This window comes from Theropithecus gelada, chromosome 2 (genome assembly GCF_003255815.1).
Source record: "Theropithecus gelada isolate Dixy chromosome 2, Tgel_1.0, whole genome shotgun sequence".
NCBI lineage: Eukaryota > Metazoa > Chordata > Mammalia > Primates > Cercopithecidae > Theropithecus > Theropithecus gelada.
The window spans coordinates 106,100,599-106,115,341 of record NC_037669.1 but is presented as its reverse complement, the minus strand read 5'-3'; the positions used below and the strand labels follow the sequence as shown (position 1 = coordinate 106,115,341).

At 46.0% G+C, this 14,743-nt stretch overlaps 2 protein-coding genes across 3 annotated transcripts in view; both read left to right on the top strand.

The window, feature by feature from the left end:
* Nucleotides 1-14,743, top strand: part of EIF2B5 (eukaryotic translation initiation factor 2B subunit epsilon) — a 566,918-nt gene that overhangs the window by 267,113 nt on the left and 285,062 nt on the right. The window lies entirely within an intron of this gene.
* The window catches only part of LINC02054 (long intergenic non-protein coding RNA 2054), a 45,189-nt gene continuing 40,074 nt past the window's right edge, over nucleotides 9,629-14,743 (top strand). Inside the window, exon 1 of one of the 2 annotated variants that reach the window (XM_025375180.1) lies at nucleotides 9,629-9,781. The gene's annotated coding sequence lies outside the window, so the exon portion shown is untranslated. The remainder of the gene's footprint in view (nucleotides 9,782-14,743) is intronic. The other variant, XM_025375181.1, reaches the window with a different exon arrangement.

Below are 14,743 nucleotides of genomic sequence, written 5' to 3'. Positions count from 1 at the left end.
TCAATGCCCATTCAATGCCCATCCATTCAGTGTCCCATCCATTCCCCTCAGGCAACTGCACATCGGTTAGACAACCTTTCCCTTTCTGGAAAACCAAACCAAAAACCCTACAACAGCAGCAAAATCCAAGCAGAGGCCCATTTTCCTGGGTTTAATATTTCAGGGTCTCAAAATGGTTACCTGTAGTATTTAAAATTTGATCTCTCACCCTGGGGTCAGTCAGGCCTACGTTGCAGAGGGTTTGACTCGACCACCGAGCTTTTCCAGCAGGGATGGTTCTGATACACCATTTTTTGAAGAGAAAACTCCTTCATGTGCAGTAATCTACTTTGCCAAGTTCTCCTTGTGCGACCACCTCTTAGGCATTCCCTAGTGACACTCTGCCCACTTTTAGTATACCAAATCCAGATTGTGCTAAGGTAGGTGATGAACACAGACCAGTTTGGAGCTATGGCATGGTGGTGCTGCTGGCAGCCATCAGTTCACGTTTGTCCATGTCACCAGAGCAGGGTCTGTGCGATGACTTAAGAACAATAGTTTTCAAATCTTGGCCATGGATATGTGAAATTGTCACAGGGCAGAGGGACAGATGGGAGTTCCAGGGACCTCCTGGGATTGGGGAGGGCCGAGGCAGGTGGATCACCTGAGGTCAGGAGTTCAAGACCAGCCTGTCAACATGATGAAACCCCATCTCTACTAAAAATACAAAAAGTTAGTCAGGCGTGGTGGCGGGTGCCTGTAATCCCAGCTACTTGGGAGGTCGAGCCAGGAGAATCGCTTGAACCCGGGAGGCGGAGTTTGCAGTGAGCTGAGATCATGCCATTGCACTCCAGACTGGGTGACAAGAGCGAGACTCTGTCTCAAAACAAACAAACAAACCAGGAAAACTAGCAGATATGTTCCTTGCCAGTCACGACCCATGATCATAAGATGTTTACGGCTCAGGAAACAGCTTCACAATGCCTGCAAAGACAAACTCCTATGACAGCAGAATGTCCTGATGTCCCCATATCACATAACAATGTATGCTTTTATGATGGTTATAGTCAGGCTTTGATGCACTTATGCTCTAAAATGCCAAGGATAGTTTTCTTTAAATCAGCAACACAATAAATGTCATGCTGTCAGCCCCCCACACGTAGACACAGCTTAGCTTTTACATGGATAAGAACCCTATATAAGAAAACCTTAGGCCAGGTGCGGTGGCTCACACCTGTAATCCCAGCACTTTGGGAGGCCCAGACGAGTAGATCACTTGAGGTCAGTAGTTTGAGACCAGCCTGGCCAACATGGTGAAACCCCTTCTCTACTAAAAATACAAAAATTAGCCCGGCATGGTGGCGCACGCCTGGAATCTCAGCTACTCCGGAGGCTGAGGCAGGAGAATCGCTTGAACTTGAGAGGCGGAGGTTGCAGTGAGCCATGACTGTGGCCATTGCCCTCCAGCCTGGGTGACAAGAGTGAAACTTCGTAAAAAAACAAAACAAAACAAAACAAACAAACAAACAAAAAAACCTTAGAAGAGGCGTTCCTCCTCTTGCTTTCTGAAGACACTCTACGCTGAAACAGTAGCTTTCAATGAACGATCTCTTCTCACCGCACTCTGCGATTTGCCTTGAATTCCTTTATGTGCAAGATCCAATAACCCTCTCTTGCAGTCTGGATGAGGATCCCTTTTTTTGGCAACACTTCTGACACAACAAAAGTGGCAGAAAGGAGAGGTCTTATCGTGTAATAAAATTAAGGCAAAGAAGGATTTCTCTGGGCATGCTGAAAGAGACACAGTTTTGCTTGTCAAATATTAGGTAGTCATAGATGATGTGTGACGAAAAAAGCCTGTGTGTACAGAACGCCTACGTAGAGGATATTATGGAATGCTGGAAATACATTGTTAGGGATGACAAAAGGGGAGGACTTATTAGAGACTGTGGAATGACTGTGCTGCTCTGAGAATGGAGCTTACAACATTGTTTGACTTTGATACGTTTTCACGTACAAAGGGACCTGCAAGAATTATTTTTGCTCATCATAAAAGTAAATCGTTGTTAACAATTATGGTAATATACAAATATGTGAGAAAGAAAGAAAAATCCACCTGTTATTCCAACTCCTGGATAGCCAATCACTCTTGAAAAAAGATTACTGGTGGCTGGGTGCGGTGGTTCACGCCTGTAATCCTAGCACTTTGCAGGGCTGAGGCAGATGGATCACCTGAGGTCAGGAGTTCGATACCGGCCTGGCCATCATGGTGAAACCCCATCTCTACTAAAAATACAAAAATTAGCCAGGTGTGGTGGTCCGTGCCCGTAATCCCAGCTACTCGGGAAGCTGGGGCAGCAGAATCATTTGAACACTGGAGGCAGAAGTTGCAGTGAGCCAAGATCGCGGGATTGCACTCCAGCCTGGGGGACAGAGCAAGACTCCATCTTAAAAACAAGAAAAAGGCCAGGCGCGGTGGCTCACGCCTGTAATCCCAGCACTTTGGGAGGCCAAGGCGGGCGGATCACGAGGTCAGGAGATCAAGACCATCCTGGATAACACGGTGAAACCCCGTCTCTACTAAAAATACAAAAAATTAGCTGGGCATGGTGGCGGGTGCCTGTAGTCCCAGCTACTCAGGAGGCTGAGGCAGGAGAATGGCCTGAACCCAGGGGGCGGAGCTTGCAGTGAGCTGAGATCGCACCACTGCACTCCAGCCTGGGCGACAGAGCGAGACTCCGTCTCAAAAAAAAAAAAAAAAAAAAAAAATCACTCAGTATTTTTCTAAGTTTTAGTTAGTGAAAACTTCATTACTCAGCTTTGGCCCCACTCCCACTCCCACGCCAGTTTCTACCCCTACATTGCCTTCTGCAGTGCCTTGATCCTCACCTGGGAAGGGCTGTGATGTCCCAACACAGGGTATTCATACGATAGCTTCAGGAGCAGGAGTGCACTTCTTTCTGCACAAATAAGGAAAGCTATGGAGTACATTTAAGGGAAATCTGACCTTTTGCATTGAGAACAGCCAGGAAGGTACAAAAACAAAAAGTTTGAAAAAAATCTTCCCTAGCTTAGAGAATTGGGCAAATTTTCTGCAAATTGCCTAGAGCTCCCTCAGGGGAATCCATGCTTCTCAGCTGATGGGTGTTGAGCAGCAGAGATTGGCCAGGACTCCCGCCGTTCCTTGGGAGGAGTCATTCACAGTTTTTTCTTGTCCACCTGCCTTGGCTGGGCTGGCTCAGCCTCTTTTGCAGCCTCCGCTTTTGGAGTTCACCATGCTCCACTGAGGTGCCAGGCCTACTGTGGGGACAGAGACTCCTCACTCTCTCATTTGTGCAGTGGGACAAGCCGAGGGCACAGATAGAGGCAGCCGATGTCAGTGTAAGGGATGCTGCCTGACAGGCATCGAACTGGATACTTGTCCATGCAGGGGCAAAAAGGCTGCTGTCGAGGTCCTGGGAAGACATCTCCATCAAGTACATGTGCTTCCAGCCCAGCAGCTGGCGGGTCTCATGAGCCTGCCTGGCAAAGAGGCCTGTGAGACTGGAGCAGGTGGCCATGGCTGTGACCTTCCACACTCATGGTAAGAACACCCTGGAGATCACAGGCAAAGCTGGCTGGTGTTGCCTGTCTTCCTGGTGGCCTGGCAGCTTTTAACATGGTGGCCTGGGTCCCTGACCAGTCCCCACTCTGAGGGAAGGTGGGGAAGACGGAGGCAAGCCAGGGGCATTCTCCCGAACACTAATATAAAAAAAGGAAAGGACTTGTCCTTTAGGAAGGAAAAAAAAGAAAGGAAAACAAACAAGAATTTGTCCTTTAAAACCTGAACCTTTTGTGGTCTTTTCTGCCTTCTATAGGGTAGCAGTAGAGACGTATTCTTTTTTTTTTTTTTGAGACGGAGTTTCGCTCTTCTTGCCCAGGCTGGAGTGCAATGTTACCAATTTCTTGCATATAAGAAAAAAACCTTTTAAGAACAGGCATATCTAAGATCCAAGTTTAAGTTGTTTGCATTGTTGTGATATAGATCAGTGTTTTTCTTTTTCTTTGTATTATTTTTATTTTTGAAATAGAGATGGGAAGTCTCACTATGTTGCCCAGGCTGGTCTTGAATTCCTAGCCTCAAGTGATCCTCCCATCTCAGCCTCCTAAAAATGCTGGGATTTCAGGCGTGAGCCACTGCACACATGGCCTAGACAAGTGCTTTTCAAGCATTCATGTGCATGTGAATCATCTGGGAGTCTTGTTGAAATGCAGATCAGAAATGTTGATCAGAAGGTCTGGGGCGAGGCCTGGGATGCTGCCTTGCTGACAAGCTGCCAGGTGATGCTGCTGCTGTTGGTGCAGGAACATATTACGAGTAACAAGGATGTGGGCAGCCTATCACCTGACATTTTTAGCAAAATCTGCCATACTACAAAGCTTCATATAAGTGTATTCACTCAACTAATATTTATTGAGCATCTTTTGTCAGGTAGTGTCTTTTTTCTTTTTTTTTTTTTTTTTTGAGAGGGAGTTTCGCTCTTGTTTCCCAGGCTGGAGTGCAGTGGCACGATCTCAGCTCACCGTAACCTCTGCCTCCTGGGTACAAGTGATTCTCCTGCCTCAGCCTCCCAAAGTAGCTGGGATTACAGGCAACGTGCCACCATGTCTGGCTAATTTTGTATTTTCAGTAGAGACGGGGTTTCTCTATGTTGGTCAGGCTGGTCTTGAACTCCTGACCTCGGGTGATCCACCCGCCTCAGCCTCCGAAAGTGCTGGGATTACACGCGTGAACCACCACGCCTGGCCTGTCAGGTACTGTCTTAAGCACTGGGGGTTCGGCCGTGAATTAAACCAACAAAAATCCCCGCTCATGTGGAGTTTATAGTCTAGTGGGGAAGATAGTTAATAAATATAATGAACAAGTCAGTTATATAGTGTGCGAGAAGAAGATAGTGCTATGGAAAAAATAGAGCAGGAGGAGAACTGGGAATTCCAGAGGGAGAAGATCTGATTGCAATTTTATTTTATTTGCATTTTGTTTGTTTTATTTTTTGTTTTTTAAAATTGTCTTTTTAATTGGGCTTGGAGGCTCACGCCTGTAATCCCAGCACTTTGGGAGGCCGAGATAGGCGGATCACTTGAGGTCAGGAGTTCGAGACCAGCCTGGCCAACATGGTGAAACCTCATCTTACTAGAAGTACAAAAATTAGCTGGGTATGTTGGTGCACACCTGTAATCCCAGCTACTTAAGAGGGTGAGGCAGGAGAATTGATTGAACCCAGGAGGTGGAGGTTGCAGTAAGCAGAGATCACAGCACTGAACTCCAGCCAGGGTGACAGGGTGAGACTCCGTCTCAAAACAAAACAAAACAAAGCAAACAAACAAACAAAAAATATATATATATATATAATTTATTTATTTATTTATTTATTTATTTTTGTCTTTGTTTTTTTCTGGTTGAAATTTTAAAAGGGGTAGTCAGAGAATGCCCCAGCGAGGTGACATGGAACTAAAGCCATGGGGATATATAATACTTTTTAAAAATTCATGAACGTGACTAAGCTCCTTGTCAGGAGAAATGAAGGGAAGAGACCTGCCGTAATGGTGAGATTCATGGGAAATCAGTAGGTTGGTAAATATCACAGTAGGAGAAGATCCTGGATATTGGGGTGAGAACTGGACCTCTACAAAAATAGAGGATAAAGTCCTGATTCAATTATATTTAAATCTCAGAGGACATAGTGTTTCCTCTAACATTTAAATGGTATACTATGTAAAGATGAAATATGACCAGAGTGAGCATTAAAGCAATAGCTACTACCTGGTAGAATGAGGTCACATCCATTCATGGGTCAGTTATGCTTGCACAAGTTTGCTTACAAGATGCACCCCACCCAGGCATTTGCCAGTCTGGAAAAGGAGAAGAAGGGAGGGGTATCTACTCAGGACTAGGAAGGGACCCTATCCTAAAATCTCCACTCAGGAAGAGTTGCAATTTAAGCACATATTTTGTGGTCGGAAATATGAGAGGCCAAAATGCCACATGAAGCATAAATTGGTTTCCCAGTTGGCAGACAAGGGAGGCTGGAGTGTGAAAATCTCACTGAATGCCACCTAAAGAAGCACTGGGCCAGCAAACACAAAGAAGCTCCTGGAAGCTCTGAGGCAAGGGGTGAATGTGAAAGAAGGGGAACAGCTGGGCGCTGTGGCTCACACCTGTAATCCCAGCACTTTGGGAGGGTGAGGCAGGTGGATCATGAGGTCAGGAGTTCAAGACCAACCTGGCCAACATGGTGAAACCCTGTCTCTACTAAAAATAAGAAAATTAGCCGGGCATGGTGGCATGCACCTGTAGTCCCAGCTACTCGGGAGGCTGAGGCAGAAGAATCGCTTGAACCTGGGAGGTGGACGTTGCAGTGAGCCGAGATCATATCACCGCATTCCAGCCTGGGCAACAGAGCAAGACTCAGTCTCAAAAAATAAATAAAATAAAATAAAATAAAATAAAATAAAATAAAGAAGGGGAATAAAGGAAAGGTGGTGGTGAGGGGAGATACCCAGTGGACCATCTTGGAAGGGGAGGCTCCAGATACTGGAGGACAAAAGATGCCTCATTCTCCCCCAGTAGCTCCAGCAGCTGGAACCAGCCCAGCCCATTTTTCCTCCCAGGGGAGTAGGGGCTCACCTGTGGAGAGGCCCAACACCCTTCCTTCTGATACCCGCCAACCCAGGTCTGAGGACATCTAAACCAGATTTATAATACTTTCAGGATCCCACCACCCATCCCTTTGGCAAAAACATTACTGCACCTGCTGGCTGATGCTTGAAATTCCTTCAGTAGAAGTTTTTCTTCTCAAACTGGAAGATGAGAGTTTTAAAATGCTAATGACTAGTTAAGATATTAGGTCATCTGTTAAAGTATAATCTATCAGTCAACAAACGTGAATGATTATTGTCAGATCCCACTGCTTTTTTTTTTCTTTTTTTTTGAGACAGAGTCTGGCTCTGTCTCCTAGACTGGAGTGTAGTGGCACGATCTTGGCTCACTGCTACCTCCGCCTCCCGGGTTCAAGCAATTCTCCTGCCTCTGCCTCCCGAGTAGGTGGGATTACAGGTGCATGCCACCACACCCAGCTAACTTTCATATGTTTTAAGTAGAGACGGGGTTTTGCCATGTTGGCCAGGCTGGTCTCAAACTCCTGACCTCAGGTGATCCGCCTGTCTTAGCCTTCCGAAGTGCTGGGGCTCACAGGTGTGAGCCGCTGTGCCTGGCCCCCATTGCTTTTTTTTTTTTTTTTTTTTTTTTGGAGACCGAGTCTCACTCCATCACCGAGGCTGGAGTGCAGTGGCGTGATGTTGGCTCACTGCAACCTCTGCTTCTGGGGTTCAAGCAATTCTGCCTCAGCCTCCCGAGTAGCTGGGACTACCGGCGCCCGCCGCCATGCCTGGCTAACTTTGTGTATTTTAGTAGAGATGAAGTTTCACCGTCTTGCCCAGGCTGGGCAAACTCCTGAGCTCAGGCAGTCCACCCGCGTGGGCCTCCTAAAGTGCTAGGATTACAAGCATGAGCCACCGTGCACGTGGTGGATGGGTTTTTGATGAGAGGGAGGGTTAGAGAAAGGGATGGATAACTGAAGGGTAAGGAGGTAGGGGTATGGGGACTTCACAGCCAGCAGGAACATGTACAGCGGCTGGGCTGTTTACCTTCAACAGCTCCACAGAGGAATAGTCGCTGTGCGGGGAGGAATTTCTGTCCTGAACATCTGTGTGCTCACCCAGCTTAGTGGGAACTCTGCCACTCAGACATATGATTCACATCAACTGTGTTTTTCATGAGTTTTTAGAGACTTTCTTTTTTTTTTTAAGCAAGGCTGACATCATTATGAAGGAACTTTTTTTTCTCATAGGTTCCAGCCAAGGTACCACTGGAAATGGCACCAGGGAAGACCTTCAAAAGAAGGGTTTTTTTTTTCCCCTCCTCTCCTCCACGAATAGGTGAATGAAGAGACTTCCTGACATGGCTGAAATAAAAAATTATAGCTCTTCATTTTTGACTGACTGTAGATGTAACGATTCTCCACTGGAAAAGTTTCAGAAAACAGAAAAGTATAAACTGAAGAAAATTTAATTACTTAATAAAATTAGAACTGCAATTCAGAATGAGCCTAATTTACCTTTGATTTTTTTCCTGTCTTTTTATCCTGAACATTATGATGCCATGATTTATTTCAAAATTTCAGATGGTATTTTTAGTGAATCATGCTTTTTAATTATAAAAATGTTTCCTTGAAGTAAAAAATTTTGGTTAAAAAAATCAAACAACAAAACAAACTAGGAAAAATTCTTTGTGAAGAATATAGAGGTTTTTTTGGAGTTCTTCTTTCTGTGTGTTTTGTTGAGTTTGCCTTGTGTTTATAGTTTTATATCTCTTTTCCTTGCTTGACTCTATTACCGCACACATAAGTTTTGCCATAGATTTTCAGAATTTTAAGAGAAACGATGCTAGGCCGGGCACAGTGGCTCAATCCTATAATCCCAGCACTTTGGGAGTCTGAGGAGGGCGGATCACTTGAGGTCAGGAGTTCAAGACCAGCCTGGCCAACATGACCCTGTCTCTACTGAAAATACAAAAATTAGTGGGGCGTGGTGGCAGGTGCCTATAATCCCAGCTACTTGGGAGGTTGAAGCAGGAGAATAGCTTGAAACCAGGAGGCAGAGGTTGCAGTGAGCTGAGATTGCACTACTGTACTCTGGGGTGACAGGGTACGACTCCTTCTCAGAAAAAAAAAAAAAAGAGAGAGAGAAACAATGCCAGGTGGCTGCTCTCTTTGCACATCTGGATGAAGACCCAGAGGCTGGGGTGACGCTGAAACTCCCCAGCCTGAGCCCCATCCAGCTGATGGCAAAGCAGATACTTCGCGACTGTGCCTTGGTGAGAAGTGAGTTTGGACACCCCAAATGAACTGCAGTTGGGAGCAGCTCCCAGCTCCAGCTCCAGCTCCCTGTTCACTTTCCAAGAGGTGGCAACAGCCAGAAGGAGTCTGAGATGTGACTCCCAGGGAGGAGGGGTCACCCCTGAGGATCAGTCCAAAGCTGCTACAAGGCTGGACGCCCTCTGTCCACATAGCTGTGGTTACCTTAATAGTTTGCAATGTGTGTATTCATTTTGGTTGCCAAGAGGACTCAGCTGAGTAGATGTGGGCTCTGTAGACTGACGTTTTGTGAGAAGAAGGGAGGTAGGGAAATGTGCTTTGCTAGTGACTTGGTTCTTGACCACCATCACCTCAGTTTTGTGATGACTTCCCGGAAATATGGCCAGCCTTGAACTGACAGCAGTTTAGTAGAGTGGTATGAACTGAGAATGACACTTGTTAGCTGTGTGACTTTCGCAAGTCATTTGCCATGCCTGAGCCTCAGTTTGCTGCAATATGGCCTTAATGATGGTTACCTGCATGATCGTCACAAGGACCACAGAAAACGTATGTACATGCTTGGCGTATAGTTGGCACTGAATGCCGTCACTGTAATTGAATCTGACAATGGGTGTGAGAACCATTAGGGAGGGGTGAAATGCTCCCCATGCCTGTGAAAGGGTGAGGCCATTCTCGGGTGGAGGGGACACAGTGCTCCGGCTTCTATTATGTGATGCGACAATAATTATTACTGTGGGCATGACCACAGCCTTTCTATCTTTGGCATCCTGTCAAAGGGAATCTTTTGGAGCCAGCCTCTTCCCTCCTTTCCCACCTGAGAAAGGAAACATTCTTTCTTGCTGGGAATGAGGCTATCAATCTACCTGATTAAGAGTGAGAGAAGAGAGGTGGGGTACAGGAGTGAGGGCTGTAGGGCTGGAGGGGGTGGGTAGGTGTGGAGGAGAAGTCTTCGGAGGCATGTGTGGGTGATGGGGAGTGGAATGAGAGCAAAGAGATTCTAACATTCTGGGCTGTGTTTATAGGTCTCCCTTAATATTTTTCAAGATATGGATTAAGTGAAATTTCTCTTTCGTGGTAAAATATATACAACATAAAATTTACATTTTAAGGCTGGGTGCGGTGGCTCATGCCTGTAATCCCAGCACTTTGGGAGGCCGAGGTGGGTGGATCATGAGGTCAGGAGTTCAAGACTAGCATGGCCAAGATGGTGAAACTCCATCTCTACTAAAAATACAAAAATTAGCCAGGCGTGGTGGTGGGTGCCTGTAATCCCAGCTACTCGGGAGGCTGAGGCAGAGAATTGCTTGAACCTGGGAGGTGGAGGTTGCAGTGAGCCGAGATCCAAACAGAAACTCTGTACCCATTAAACAATAACTTCTCACCCTACCTCCTCCAGCCCCTGGTAACCTCTATAACCATGATTCTACTTTCTGTCTCTACACATTTGCTTATTCTCTATCCTATACATCTTATATAAGTAGAATCATACAGTATTTGTCATTTGTGTTGAATTTACTTCACTTAGCATAATATTTTCAAGCGTCATTCATGTAGTAGTATACATCAGAATCTCATTTCTTTTTAAGGCTAAATAATCTCCCATTATATGAACAGTCATTCTTTGATATCTATGAGGGATTGGTTCCAGGATCCCCGTAGATGTCAAAATCCAAGGATGTTCAAGTCTCTGATATAAAATGTTGCAGTATTTGCATATAACCTACACATATCCTCCATATACTTTAAATCTTCTCTAGATTACTTATAATACCGAATACATTGTAAAACTATGAAAATTGTTATTTTGTATCACTATTTATTTATGGTTATATTGTTACTTTTTCATTTTATTTTTCTTCAAGTATATATACATTTTTTTTAGTTTAGTCTCATTCTGTCGCCAAGGCTGGAGTACAATGGTGCAATCTCGGCTCTGCCTCCCAGCTTCAAGCTGTGGGCTTCAAGCTATTCTCCCATCTCAGTCTCTTGAGCAGCTGTTATTACAGGCATGTGCTACCACGCTGGCTAATTTTTGTAGTTTTAGTAGAGAGAGGGTTTCACTATGTTGGCCAGGCTGGTCTTGTACTCCCGACCTCAACTCATCTGCCCACCACGGCCCCCCAAGGTGCTGGGATTACAGGTGTGAGCCACTGCACCCGGCTGTCTTCAAATATTTTTGATCTGTGGTTGCTTGCATCCCTGGGTGGGAAATCGTGGATACGGAGAGGGCTGACAGTATGGTCCACATTTTGTTTCTCGATTCATCTGTCGAGGAACATTTGGATTGTTTCCGCCTTTTGGCTATTGTGAATAATGCTGCTTTGAACATTAGTGTACAAGTATCTATTTGAGTCCCTGCTTTCGATTCTTTGGATAGATATCTAGAAGTGGAATTGCTGGATCATATGGTAATTCTGTGTTTAATTTTGGAATTTTTCTTTAAGTGCCTTTGGCTGTCAAACTGCATCTTTTGTTCCCATGATGGTTCTCAAATCCTTTCATTCTGTTATAGTTTCTCCCTCTCTTTATTTCATGCCTTTGATTTGTTGGAGAAACTGGCTAATTTGTCTCTAGAGAATGATCTACTGCTTAGATATATTTGTTCCCTACTCACAGTGTCATTTAATTTGTTCCTTCATCCCCCATGTTTCCTGTAAACTGAAAGTTAAATATAGTCTTGATTGCATTCTGGTTCAAGTGTGTGACAGGAATAGCCTATAGAGGTGCTCTGTGTTTTCCATTGGATCCTATCAGGAGCTACCAAAATATGCTTCTTTTTTTTTTTTTTTTTTTGGTGGAGGGGCCAGGATCTCACTCTGTCTTCCAGGCTGGACTGCAGTGGCACGACTACAGCTCACTGCAGCCTCAACCTACCAGGCTCAAGTGATCCTTCCACCTCAGCCAAGTAGCTGGGACTACAGGTGCATGCCACCATGCCTGGCTATGTTTTACATTTTCTGTAAAGATGGGTCTCACTATGTTGCCCAGGCTGGTCTTGAACTCTTGGACTCAAGTGATCCTCCTGCCTTGGCCTTCCAAACTGTGAGATTACAGGTGTGAGAAACCATGCCTGACAAAATGTACTTCTTAAACATAAACATAAATTTACTCTGAGAATGACCCACCTGGGTATGTGGGGTAAAACCTCTTTATTCTGTGACATGAATTCTTAATTTCTTTATTTTTATTATTTGTTTGTTTATTTGTTTTTAGAGACAGGGCCTTGTTTTGTCACCTAGGCTGGAGTGCAGTGGTGTGATCATGGCTCACTGCGGTCTTGACCTCCTGGGCTCAAATGATCCTCCTGCCTCCTGCCTCAGCCTCCCAAAGTGCTGAGATTACAGGCATGATGAGCCTGTGATTGTTCAGTGGGATGATCTCAGCTCACCACAACATCTGCCTCCTGGGTTCAAGCGATTCTCCCGCCCCAGTTTGCTTTTTTAATTTCATTCATAATGCTCTGGGGTAGGTACTGTCACTCCCACTTTATAGGAGACTGAGGCTTAGAGAGATTAGATAAGGTGTGCAAAGACACACTGTTAGTAAGTGACTGAGCCAGGATTCAAAGGCAGGGACTTGTGGAACATGGATTTGAGGGGCCATTTCAGCTTTAAGGGAGGGGTCAGCTGTCCAGGGGTCCATAGACTCAGTGCCCAGCATCCAGGTCCCCTTGAGGAAGGATTCATGGGGCCTTGTCTAGTCCACAGCGCTCTCTAGCAAGTTGTAGCTGCTTCACTGTAGATTTTCGTGAGATCTGCAAGGTACAGATGATGTAGAGGGGTGATTCTGGCCTGGGAGATTTTACAAGAGAATGATGCTGTGTTTCCAAACCAGAATCTCCAGGGATGGGGTCTGGGCAGCGACAGTTTTAAAAAGCTCCCTGGAGACTGTGATGCAGGTGGAGGATAGGAGGCAGGCAGGCCTTAGAGGCCTGGGCAGGGTTGTGACTGGCCCTTCCTTGGTGCAGAACTTTCCCTCAGAGCAACCAGCCAGGGAGGGTGCAGTGACTTTGCTATACCTTGCTTAAAAACTGTGGTCTGCTGGGTGCGGTGGCTCACGCCTGTAATCCCAGCACTGGGAGGCCAAGGTGGCCTCCCGTCACTTGAGGTCAGGAATTTGAGACCATCTTGGCCAACATAGTGAAACCCCATCTCTACTAAAAACACAAAAAATTAGCCGGATGTGCTGGCACATCCCTGTAGTCCTAGCTACTCGTGAGACTGAGGCAGGAGAATCACGCCACTGCACTCCAGCCTGGGCGACAGAGCAAGACTCTGTCTAAAAAAGAGAAAAAAATAAAAAGGAAAAAAAGTGGTGGTCATAATCTATTATTTGTGTCCATGAGAAGAAAGATTGTTCTGTGGTGGTACCAGCAGCCTCAGGAATCTCCCATGGAAGCCTCCTAAGCCCCACACACTTGTGGGTTCTGGGTAAGCTACTTGTCTGTGTCTGCAGTGTGCTGGGGCAATTGCTGTCAACCACCAGAAGGTAAGGCCAAAGCCTTTCCCCTTGCTGTGCTTCTGCAGGCACCCTGGGGTCAGGGACGAGAGTGGAAATAGTGATGGGGGTTCGTTTAAATTACAGAAGTGCCCTGGACTAATGGAGGGCCTTCTCAGTTGCTAGTTTCACCATCCTTTGCTCCGTCAGCCACTGTCTCCCAACCCCTGCCTGGGCCTCTGTCCCTGCTGTTTGCTGGTCATCTGTGACCACCAGTCTCTGGCCACCTCCTGCACCTCTGACAAACATCTGTCACCCTGGCCCTTGGTGCCTGCTGCTCATGTGGGGATGACAGCTCACCCTCATCCTTGGTCCTTGGGTTGTAGGGCAATGCTCGCTCTTTCGCCACTACCTAGAACTCTCTGTCACCTATCCCCAGACTCCTGGGACCCGCGGTCTTCCTAGTTCCGTTTAGCTTTTTAAGGGGGAAGCGGGTGTATGTGTTTCATAGCAGAATTGCTTGAGCTCCTAATGGTGGTCCTCTCCCACCTCCCACTGGGTTTTACTCTGCAGCCTTCTGCAGTGAGGCATGCCTCTTTCTCCTTCATCATCACCATCAAGACCATGTGCTGAGTATCCTGAACTGACAGCATTGTGATGGGAACATAACATACATGCGGTCCTCCGTAGGACCATAGGAGGATGGATCGTAGGAGATTGTTAGCATTGCCATCCCATCCCTATTTTTCAGATGAGGAAAACAAGGTAAGTAAAGTAGTATTCCAAGGGAATGTGGCTGAGTGGATTCCTCATGAGATAATTGCTCCCCCCACCTCCTGCCCCTTTAACCTCAGATTTTTGCCTTCCAGGAGGGAGGTGAGTTTGGAGGATTCAGGAGCAGCCTCCCAGGGCACCTTGATTGTTCTGCTGTCCTTGACTGTCACTTCGAGGTGCTGAGTCTGGCCCACTTCCTCATGCGTGGTGATTTCTTTCTTGGGGTACAGTCACCGCACATGTTACAGGCCTCCATTGGGCCTCTACCCACCACTGGAGCAGTATCACTGCCTGTGCCTGTGTGAACCTCAAATGTGATTAAGGTTCAAACTCTTTTCCACTGGGCACAAAACACATCTCTTAATGTCTCCAAGCATTTTATGACAACTTAATTGGCACAAGGGTGTCTACAGGGTGGTGTCACTTAACTCCATTGGCCACTGCGCAAGTTGGGGGGGGGGGTGGTAAGGTAAGAAGTCAAAATGTCAGTCATCATGGTCTCCGAGTGCCAGGATTCTTGCTGAAAACTACTGTTATTTTTCTTACAGTTTTTGCTGTACCAGATACTTAGCACTTGCATAATCAAAGTAAAATAAATCTGGGAATTTTTTTTTTTTTTTTTTTTTTTTTTTAGATGG